Source organism: Polypterus senegalus, chromosome 1 (assembly GCF_016835505.1).
Source record: "Polypterus senegalus isolate Bchr_013 chromosome 1, ASM1683550v1, whole genome shotgun sequence".
Taxonomy (NCBI): domain Eukaryota; kingdom Metazoa; phylum Chordata; class Cladistia; order Polypteriformes; family Polypteridae; genus Polypterus; species Polypterus senegalus.
This window is the reverse complement of record NC_053154.1, coordinates 201,770,038-201,782,051: the sequence shown is the minus strand read 5'-3', so window position 1 is coordinate 201,782,051 and position 12,014 is coordinate 201,770,038. Positions and strand designations below refer to the sequence as shown.

General features: G+C 37.0%; 1 protein-coding gene across 1 annotated transcript in view; it reads left to right on the top strand.

The window, feature by feature from the left end:
• Positions 1–12,014, top strand: part of ash1l (ash1 (absent, small, or homeotic)-like (Drosophila)) — a 282,409-nt gene that overhangs the window by 130,548 nt on the left and 139,847 nt on the right.

The window sequence follows — 12,014 nt, the reverse complement described above, 5'->3', positions numbered from 1 at the left end:
CAGTGCTGCATATAGAGACTCCAGCTACCCATGAAACTAAAATCAGAGTAAGGTGATTCAGTAAATGGATTGGTGGAAGAACTGGATGTTTCATATCTTTATTCATGGATAACAAAGAATGCAAGGCATACTTAATCTTATAGAGCTTTGTTATCACATGTAATACTTTATGTAAAATAATATTTTACTTATGTATATATATTTCAGTTTCATACACTATAGTAAACAACATTAAGGCAAAATGATCTTCATTGAAACGCAGTCCTTACATATTTAAAATAATTACTGGATTTCTTTTGTCTGTTATTTAAAAATTTCTTCTGAGATTTTTCAGATAAAGAAGATAGCTAATTAGAAATAAGGTAGATATTTCAGGTTAGGAAGGGAGTAGTTTTGGTCAGTAGTTACTAATCATGGTGCTAAATGGCAATATGTTTCATGTTGATTAGTACATGCAAGTATGAATTTTACATGCATGTAGACTTGGACATTATGTCAAATTTTCAATTCAGTATTAAAAAAATGCAAAATATAGTAATGTTGAGTGCTTTTCCTTGATTTTCCTGGACTTTTCTGAATGTTAAATAAAATCTGCCTTACTCTTTTGTGACTTCTTCGATTCATGTTGTCTGATGGTAATGAGCATGATGAAAAAAATTGAGTGAGGATCAGAAAAGGAAGAGTTTAGAACAGGTAGGGTTATCTCTGCTGTTTGCAAATTGTTTGGTTTTGTCCAGGATGACAGTTCAAGCAGTAGAACATCTAAAGAAAAAAGTCATTACTGTATATGAAGAGAATGGGTCTGTACTAAACATCCATCCATCCATCCATCCATTATCCAACCCGCTATATCCTAACTACAGGGTCATGGGGGTCTGCTGGAGCCAATCCCAGCCAACACAGGGAACAAGACAGAAAAAAGAAAAAAATGTTCTGTGTTCCGTTGCATACTGAATGACTAGACAAGAAGCAGGGGGACAGAGATACTAGCTGCAGTGACTTTTCATAATGCAAAACAAACTTTTGCCTACTTGCGCCTTAAAAATACTCATACTTTGTCAGTGGTAAGAAGACTACACAAACATAATTCGCACCAAATATGAGACGTCCATAAGCCTTCATCCCTCCTTTTCACACCGCCTTCGCTCTCGACTGAAAAAAACATTAGCCTTCATAGTTATCTTTTGTGTGAATTGTTCAATGTTTGTGTGCCAGTTATGGGGTTAACTGTATTATTGGCCATTTTATTTTCTTTTAGTTTGTATTTATTATTTAGCAAGTGAATTGAATTTCTAATTACAATTATGGGTATTCAACATATAGAACATTAATTTTGCATTAATATTTAAAAATACTTTGTTTTGGTCAACTTTGAATCTGTTACTATTATTAAAGGAAGTTAGAAATGCAACCATTTCAGAATTGGATGTTACCAGTTTTTACATTTAACTGCAGTGAAATGGGAACAGCGTTTTTATAACATGTGGTTTGTGTTAAACATACTGTCGCTAAAAAGTAAATAACCACAAATACGAAGCATGTAAATTGGGCATCTAGTGATTTAATATAACTTTGGTGGAAGGCAGTGGAAGTAGTTCAGAGATTTTTCACCTGTCAAAAAATACTAAAGATAAAGGCCCTGTCCACAAACCACATTTCTTTTTAAAAATACCAGAAAATGTCTCTGTTTTCAACTTTTGTCCACACTAGTTCATTTTTAACTCCCAAAAACAAACAAAAAAACCAAAAAAAGTTCTCCAAAGCCAAATACTTTCATAAATGAAGTGTCAACATTTTAATGTCGAAGGACAAAAATTTAGTTTTGCGAAAATTATACTCTAATCGCACTAGGTTTGGGTAAAATTCAGAGCCCCATGAAATATAACATTGTACATAACCCAGTTGACAGCCTATTATGAATCCTTATTGCTTAAACTTAATAACAAGGTGCTTAACGAAGTGGATGAGTGGAGAATGCAGGAAAGCTCACGTTATTACAGGACAGAGAGAGATATGAAAGCACAATGCAGCAAAGCAAAAAAATAAACATACATGAGTACAGACGTATTTATTCATTTTTTCTGTTGAATTTTGCAAATATTAGTTGGTACAAGATGTTCTCAGTTGCTTTGTACTGCTTATAATCAGTCCTTTCAGGAATGAACATAGAGCTGATCGCATTTTGTAAGTGTTGCTTTAACATTTGCAATGTTTTTACTTAATAACAGCACAACTGTCGTTAGTTCTGAGGACTGTTACATTGATGTGACATGAAGGCAATTCGCTGCAGCTCCTTTAATAATTTCACTCTTTTTCAATATGCATTGAACATGCTATCAGAGTCCTGCATGTGTTGATAGCCTTAAAAGTGCATATGACACAAGGGATTCTACTTTCACAGGGCTTAGATTTTTTCACTGCACATTCCCTTCAAGGGTTGTCCACCGAATGCATGCATGCATAGTGTAGACAAGGGTCTTTGTCATATGCATTTTCCGGTGCATCAATATGGACAGAGATGCTTTTGTAAACAATACAAAAACTCTAGTGTGGTTGAAGATTTGTTATTATTTGCAGTCAGGCCAGGTCTGAATCTTACTTAAATCCTCATTCTGGATCTTCGCCTCTTCTGTCTCCAGACAAGCTTGTAAATTTTATTCTCACTCTGGAGATCCGCTCTTTGCAGAACAGCTTTGAGTAATGAAAGGATAAAGCTTAACTTTCTTAAAGGCTAAAAACAGGCAAATTCTAGCACTTAAGTTAATACAAACTTTCAGGAAATTAATTTGGATTATTTAGTGAATTTTTGTATTCACTTTTGTTCCTTGTTATTTGATGAAATGACAGCTGTGTTGTGACTAAACTTAAAGATCTTCAGAGACAATTCTTTCAAAATGTCTTTGGTGTGCTGACTTAACTTTAAACTGAAACTTAAAATTAAAATCGGTGACATGAACTAAAGGATGGACAATTCTCAAGGATAGTCTTCAAAAAATCAGTTGTATCATCAGGTGCCACCTCTGGAACTCTAAAAGAAGGATATTCCAGCAGAGAAATGAAGGCTTTTTTAGGATGCCTTTATCTGTGATATCACAATTCACCTTTACATTACATACAACAGTCCATCGCTGGGTCCATTTACACTGGGACCATTTAACCAAACCAATAAGCTTTTGAGAATGTGGGAGGAGAACTGGAATACTTGGTTAAAAAAAAAAAACTCTAAAACATAAATAGCATGTGAATTCCTCCCGGGCAATCAAATGATTGATTTGAACCAAGTATGCAAAATATGTAAATTGGCAGTGATGATCTACTTGTACTACTTTGCTGCCTTAGTTATGGATAATTTAACTAAATATATCATATTTTCTAAATCAACAGCATTCACACAGCCTTATGTTTACTGCTCAACTGCCATAAATCATCATTTTAAAAAAAATGCTTATTTTTCTTAGCATGTTTTATTTTAAAAAGCTGTAGATTTTTTGCAAGTCTGGCTTTTTGGCTAAAAATGAGATTTGAAGTGTTACACTCGTGTAACGTCAATGAGCTGGTTTGGCTGTATTTTCTTACTTTATCAAAGGTGTCATCATTTCCACTTTCTCCAAAATGTTGTGACGGATGGGTCAAAGTAGCTGTAAATATACGTATATTCTCCCATCGTTTTTTGTTTTTTTTTCTCTTTACAACATTTGGACGGGAAGCTGCATTCACACATTTCAAGTCTCTTTTTGTGCAGAATCAACTTCAAATTTGATTTTTGTGCAAAATCTGACCTCAAATGTCCCTAAGGGCTGCCTATAAGGTGAAACTAGGAAGGATCCATCCCTGAAAAAAACTAGCATACCATGTCTTTCCTATTACCCATTTAATAGAACTCCTACTTTTATTTCTTAGCCATCAAAAAGTTGACTTGGAGTGTCCTGTAATTTAGGGCTATTTCAGGGTGTTTGCACTTTCAGTGTTCCTTGCTTTATGTGAGGTTACCGAAAGAAGGCCTAAGGCTTCCGAAGCATCTAGTGCTTCATGGTGTAACACTAAACTATCAATGTACACTAGTTACTCTTTTGGACCTTGGATCAGAATTGTGCTATTTGGCAGCACAATGGCAATAGCTAAATTATGTCTGTCATATGTTTCCAGAATCTTTTAGTGTGATGCAAGTTAACTAGCTATTTAGTAAACACTTTTTTTGGCTAAACTTGCATGACTTCTTTTCCACTTCTCAGCTTGGTACCTTATTTTGTATAGTACACATTCTTATGCACCATGGAGCCTTTAGTTTGTCTGCACTGTCTGACCTGAGAATTGTGAACGGAAGAGAATATATAACAGGTTCTTACCACTAATGTGTTCCCATCCCAACTCTTTGTAGTGAAGGTTGAGTTTAATCAAAATTATTGTCACAGGTATACGTCACCTGCTCACATCTTGGTTTATTCAAATTGCTCTTGTGGTTCCAGCTGTCTTTTGAGCAGCTGGACATTCAGTTCAAAGGTGAAATTACAGATTACTGTTAACGAGATTTGTTCCCTGTGGAAGGATTCACTACTGGCCTATTCAGTCCTTATGAATTTAAGACCAGGGAAAGATGGTGCATTTTGTCTGGAACAGCACTTACATCCAGGGTTGTTTATTCAGAAGAGTCATTTACAGTTTAAGCAGCTGAAGCATGCATACTCTAACTTGAAATGAATTGTTAAATTTTAGCCATTACAGGATTTTTCTTTCTACACAGAAACTACATCACTGTCAAGGTCTGACTTCTTAGCCTTGTTACCTTGCTTCACTATCTGTCTACAGTTCCTTAGTTTTCTAGTCAATGCAGTTACCTTGATGTCCAGCTTTGGACTGGCCTCAGAGTCTGCAAGGACCTGGCTCTCCTAAAGACTGTCTTTATTGTAACACCTTCCATATTTATTTTCCCCTAACAATATGTGCTGGCATCAGATGCCTTGGTGTTTTAGGTCTTGAGTTAACTAAAAAGTGTTTTGGATCCTCAACCTTTAATCACTTTTGAGCGTCAGTGTGACCTATATACGATTTTAAGGTTTTATCAAAGCTGGCAGTTTATGTCTGTTGGATGCATTTGGGCAAAGAAACATTTTTGTTTCCATTAATCTCAAACATTCTTAGAATAATTGTTATTAATTATAATATATTATTATTCAGGTTTATTTTCTGTGTTGTCCTTTTCCATTTCCAGAGGGTGAGGGGTCGAGCATATACCAAAGTTTGTTAGAGAAGGATGGTTTGCCCTCCCCTTATTATTGATTATTTTTCCTAGCACTGTTTTGAATATTGTGAGTAACAATAGAGACGACAGGCAATGTCTCACAAAGCATTTTGCTAAATAACATGATTTATTTTGGAAGCTGGTCATTATGCCCTTTTTGTGCATTTGAATTTGCTTGGTGAAAGGCTGCTCATCCTTTGCAGATGGGAGTGTTCAGAGGCATGCATGCTTTGTGACTTATGCCTTAGTTCGACTCTCTCACCGGCGTCATCCCATCCAGTCTGGAGAGCAGGAGCATAAAAGCCAGCCTATAGTCATGCCTCTGGGGCATCATATCAGTGTCTTTAAAGTAGGGCTGGTCATTTGTTTGCTAGACCTGTTTAATGGACTAACTAATTATTTGGGTTATCTCTTCAATGACAGCAAGCGGTTTTTCTTTTTAGAAGTCTGCTGCTTTCCCAAACTGTCTTTATAGTTCACCTTAAACACTGGCTTGGCAAGTTGGCTCTTTTCACTATTGGGAAGAGTCGCCCCCTTTTTGTATATTGATTCCTTTCCCTTATCTGGCACGCTTGCCTAGAATTTTGTCACTCACACCTTTTCATCTAAACCCATAATTTCTGTTACGCGCATGTGCTCTAAATCTACATGCAAACAAGATCATATCTTTAATCACAGGTGAGAGAATAAATAATTCCTTTAACTCTGGGTAATCTTCGATTCTTGGATAATTTCTCCTTGCAAAATACAATGGAATACAAAAGTTTGGGCACCCTTCATTAAAATGTCTGTTACCGTGAATAGTTAAGTGAGCAGAAGATGTACTGATCACCAAAAAGACATAAAGTTAATTATTTTAAGCAAGATTACATTTTTATTTCCATCATTCACAGGTACAAAATACCATCCATCCATCCATTATCCAACCCGCCATATCCTAACTACATGGTCACGGTGGTCTGCTGGAGCCAATCCCAGCCAACATAGGGCGCAAGGCAGGAAACAAACCCCGGGCAGGGCACCAGCCTACTGCAGGACACACACACACATACCAAGCACGCACTAGGGACAATTTAGAATCTCCAATGCACCTAACCTGCATGTCCTTGGACTGTGGAAGGAAACTGGAGCATCTGGAGGAAACCCACGCAGACACGGGGAGAACATGCAAACTCCACGCAGGGAGGACCACACAAAATACCAAAAACATGAAAGGGGTCTGAAGCAAATGTTTGGGAACCCAACGTGGTCAGTACTTAGTAACACCCCTTTTGGCAAGTATCACAGCTTGCAAACACATTTTATAGCCAGCAAAGTGTCTTTCACTTCTTACTTGGGTTATTTTCACTCCTTGCAAAAGGCTTCTATTTCTGCAAAATTCTTGGCCCGTTTTGCATGTACTGCTCTTTTGAGATCTATCCACAGATTTTCAATAATGTTTAGGTTAGAGGATTATGAGGGTCATGGCAAACTGTCAGCTTGTGCCTCTTTAGTTATTCCATTGTAGATTTTGAGATGTGTTTCGGATCACTATCTTGTTGTATCAATCCACTGCCCCTTGCTTAACAGGTGGAGAGGTGCTCTTTTCCTTGGATTTGGTACTCTTATTTTCTGCAAAGACACCTTTGCACATTGTGGCCAAAATTTTATAATTTTATACATCAGTCCACAGGATTTGTTTCAAAATGTATCAGGATTGTTTAGGTGCTTATTTGCAAACTTCAGGTGATGAATGTTTTGGTTTTCTTCTGTTGATTCTACCATTAAGGTCATATTTGTTCAGATGTCACTGCACAGTAGAGTAGTGCACCACCACTCCAGAGTCTGCTAAAGCTTCCTGAAGGTCTTTTGCAGACAAACAGGGTTTTTATTTTCCTTTCTAGCAATCCAATGAGCAGTTCTATCAGAAACTTTTCTAGGTCTTCCAGACCTGAACTTGAACTCCACCATTTCTATTAATTGAAAATTCTTAATAACATTACAAACTGGGGAAACAGCTACCTGAAAACACTTTGCTATCTTCTTGTAGCCTTCTCCTGCTTTGTGAAAATCATTTTATTTTTCAGAGTGCTAGGCAGCCGCTTAGAAGAACCCATGGCTTCTGATTGTTGGAACAAGGTATGAGGAGTCAGAAAATTTATACAGCTTTACAATTTGCATCACCTGGGGTTTCCTTACAATGACTGTGAACAAACCAGAGATTGAATCAGTTAGTTAAGGTCTGAGACCTTGGTAAAAGTTATGAGACCTCAGATATCTTGGGGTGACCAAACTTTTGCATGGTGTTCCCTTCCTTTTTTCACTGTACAGTTGTACAAAACAAAAACAATACACTGATCTTGCATAAAATGCTGAAAAGCAATGTGTCATTTTTAACTTTATGCCTTTTGGAGATCAGTTCATCTTCTGCTAAATTAACTATTCACAGTAAGAGACATTTTAAACGAGGGTGCCTAAATTTTGACATTCCACCGTAGGTGTTGTCGACATCTTTTCTTTGTTTCATTTTGTACAATGCAGTTAGAGCCACAGCAGGATCTATATGCAGCATATTCCTTTTGTAGTTCTTTGCACAATATCACAAACTTGGACTGGATTTTCTAGTTTTGCCTTTCTATCCATTCAAGAACAGGCTTAAATGTAGTGTTGTGGGTGAGGAGTATTTTTCTTGCTCTGTGAAGCCTGCCACATATTCTAGGCTTTGCTAAATATTTCTTAAATATTTACCTATATTATATTCAACATTACTCAGGTTGAACACTCTACAGTAGATCATGATCTCTCTGACTCTTTCTAAATCTACATTTGTGTTTGATTAGGAGGCAAATGCGTGCTCAAGTTTTGCAGCTGGTTGTTTGAAAAAGCTCATGCTTTGGGGGATTTTGTGCAGGGTCTGTTGCATGTATGAAGAATAGAGTGCAGCTTTCAGACAAGAAAATGACCTTACACCCCGCTTTTGAACCATCAGTTTCAACATAGTGTAAATGCGTTTTCTCTTTGTTGTTTGTGGTGTGCTTTGTGCAAGTTGATATTGAGCAGCTACAGAGCTGGCCCCCCTTTCATGTCATTTTAGATAGCTTTGGTAAAATTCACCTTGTTTTGTCATCCACAGAGGATATTTAGGTTCTTTAAAGTTCTCCTGTAATGATTTTTTTTTTTTTTGATTTTTTTTTTTTTCGGGCAACTGCGAATTTTGTAATTGTTGCTGCTAACTTGTCTTGCATGTTATTATGCATGGGTAGAATGGTGTTGAAGTTGATCCAGCTTCCTGAGATTTGAATGCCTGCTGGTTCACTGTGTGTCGGCGTGGTATTTCTCACTATACCATGGTTGCAAACTAGAGTAGTTAGATGATCATTTGAATGACTTATGTATACAAGAGAGAAACTGGGCAATTTTTCAGAAATCATAATGTAATCATTTCACCTTCTTTTAAAGCATTTTTGTTGACATTGAAATGGACATGTCAATCTTTGACTGTCTTTATTTGTTTCTAGGGAACAGTAAAAAGGAATCTTTAAATGGGTAACACTGAGCCAGTCCATCTCTTTTCTACCACAAACATAACTTAAAGAATTCACTTCCCTAAGTTGAATGTACTGTACATGTATGTTAAATTAATATTAGTATTCTTTTCTGGTCAAGCTCGTCTATACTGTAGAGATTATATTTAATAATATTCATATTTTTAAGTATGTAATTCATTTTTAAGAAATATTTTTTTCAAAATATTAAATCAGTCCATTTAAAATCCTTCCATTCCATGCCTACTTAGCAGTTATTTAGGTGCACACAAGGTTTTCCTCAGCCAGCAAAGTGTGTACAGTACAGCTAGTGAAAGAGGCCCAAAGCATATGCATGAATAATGCTGCTTACTAACTGCAAAATGTTCTTCTACAGGGTGTTTTTTTTGTGGTTTGAATATGAAAAGCAAGGAAAATCTATTTATTAATACAGTAATATACTTTTATGAAAATAAAATAATTGGGAAGTATGGTATGATTGCTCTGCAATACTCCAAATACAAAACTAACAGAAAAAAGAGCATATCCTTCAACATACAGCCTAATGTGACATGATAAACCTAGAAACACATTTTGCCTCTAATATAATATGCTGTATGTCTGTTCATCTTCAAATTAATATTAATGAAAATAACATAAGCAAACACAAATGCATTTGTACCCTTTAAATTTTGGAATGGGCGGCACGGTGGCACAGTGGTAGCACTGCTTCCTTACAGTAAGGAGACCTGGGTTTGCTTCCCGGGTCCTTCCTGTACGGAGTTTGCATGTTCTCCCCGTGTCTGCGTGGGTTTCATCCAGGTGCTCCTGTTTCCTCCCACAGTCCAAAGACATGCAGGTTAGGTGCATTGGCGATCCTAAATTGTCCCTAGTGTGTGCTTGGTGTGTGTGTGTGCCCTGCGTTGGGTTGGCACCCTGCCCGGGATTTGTTCCTGCCTTGTGCCCTGTGTTGACTGGGATTGGCTCCAGCAGACCCCCATGACCCTGTGTTAGGATATAGTGGGTTGTATAATGAATGGATGGATGGAAATGTTGGAGTGAGATTTGAACAAAGTGCTGTTTACTATTTGATGGACAAAAGGCAGAGTAAATAATTCATCTGGTTGCGTTAAATTAACAGATTTTTTTAATTTTGTTTGTGTCAATTGCAGGTTGGTAGTTTAGGGCAAAAGTGAGGTGTTGTCGACATCTTTTCTTTGTTTCATTTTGTACAATGCAGTTAGAGCCACAGCAGGATCTATATGCAGCATATTCCTTTTGTAGTTCTTTGCACAATATCACAAACTTGGACTGGATTTTCTAGTTTTGCCTTTCTATCCATTCAAGAACAGGTTTAAATGTAGTGTTGTGGGTGAGGAGTATTTTTCTTGCTCTGTGAAGCCTGCCACATATTCTAGGCTTTGCTAAATATTTCTTAAATATTTACCTATATTGGTGTGTGTGTGTGCCCTGCGTTGGGTTGGCACCCTGCCCGGGATTTGTTCCTGCCTTGTGCCCTGTGTTGACTGGGATTGGCTCCAGCAGACCCCCATGACCCTGTGTTAGGATATAGTGGGTTGTATAATGGATGGATGGATGGAAATGTTGGAGTGAGATTTGAACAAAGTGCTGTTTACTATTTGATGGACAAAAGGCAGAGTAAATAATTCATCTGGTTGCGTTAAATTAACAGATTTTTTTAATTTTGTTTGTGTCAATTGCAGGTTGGTAGTTTAGGGCAAAAGTGAGGTGGCTATTTATTTGGTCATTAATGCTGACAAAAACAGTTAACTATGTATTTAATTGGCTGTATATTTTTAGGCAGGGTTTTGAATAAAAAAGCAAGTAAACATATTATGTGAAGACTACATTGCTCGTAATACAGTGCAACTAATACAGTGATCACAGGTTTAACATGTAGCATAGTATAACCAGAGTAAACCAGAGCTGTGTATTTCCTCTTCTCTTGTATGTTATCTCTCTGTCTACTGAACAAACTTAATCCATCTCAGAAATTCTGCAAACATATGGTAGTACAGTATTTAGGAGTTCAAACGAGAACAGTTTTATCATGTTGCACATGCATACCATTGTAACACTAGAGGCAGAGAAGTGTTGTCAGTGTTTTGGAAGTATGAATCATGGGTGATTAAAAAAAGAAATGACTTTGCCTCTTTTTAATACACATTTATACTGTACATTTTAGAGTGAGAATCAAAGTGCTACTTACTTTATGTAGGATAAATACCACAGTAAGCAGTTTATCTGTTTCAGCTCTTTCCTCCCAAGACCCTGAAGTGGATTAAGACGAGTTGTTAATATTATACCAAGCAGTGAGATAGGACTGCATCACATACCATGAATACAAGTTTAGCCCAATAAAGGGCATGTTTTTGAACTAAAATGATCTACAATACCACATTTTAAAAGGCTAAATTCCCCTAGCTTTGCCCAGCTAGAGACCATGAGAAAAGCCTTATATAACAACAGACACTCACTGGGGACAAAGCATGACTGTTCCCTTGTAATATAACACTGCCAGTATGTGTCCCCTCTCTCTGTCTCGCTCCTTAAATCTTAATTCCTGTAGAATGGAGCTCTCCTCATCCCTGTTCAATGGACATTTGTCAGACCTGTCTGAAGAGCCCCCCTACCTGCTATAATATCATGTCATTTTATTCTCACATTTTAGAACATGTTTTAAAGTACTATAATTTCCATCAGTGTTACTAGGTTCACAGTTTCTTCAGTTGACAGCATTAGGTGTGAAATAGACTGACGTGGATTGTCCACAAATTTTAATCCAGTTAGTATTTGCTTCAGATGTACCAGCCTTTTCTCACAATCTCCTCCCATTGATTGAGTTCTGTACTGGCTTACCTAGTGTTGCAGTAACAGTATTATCACATGTACGGTGAAATTCTTATTTGCTTGTCTGTCCAACATATAACGCATCTCCATTCCATGTTTGGTAAAAACAATTCACAGCACTCAATATTTTTCTGTTTCCTGAACATTTAGTAACTTGTACATGTAGAAATTGCCACAGAGCATTTAACTTTTTTTTATTGTGTATTATTGTGCCTTCCAGAGTAATTTGTCCACTTGAATTAGTGTAGTACTGACGATTCTGTAACAATGCTGGTACCACTACTGAATTAGTAGTGAAATATTGTTTTTTTGTGACATCCCTAGTGCCAATACATGGGTTTTCAGATGGCTGAGTTTAGGTGAGCCTCTTCTGGGCATGTTACGGGTCTTTTGGAGCCCTC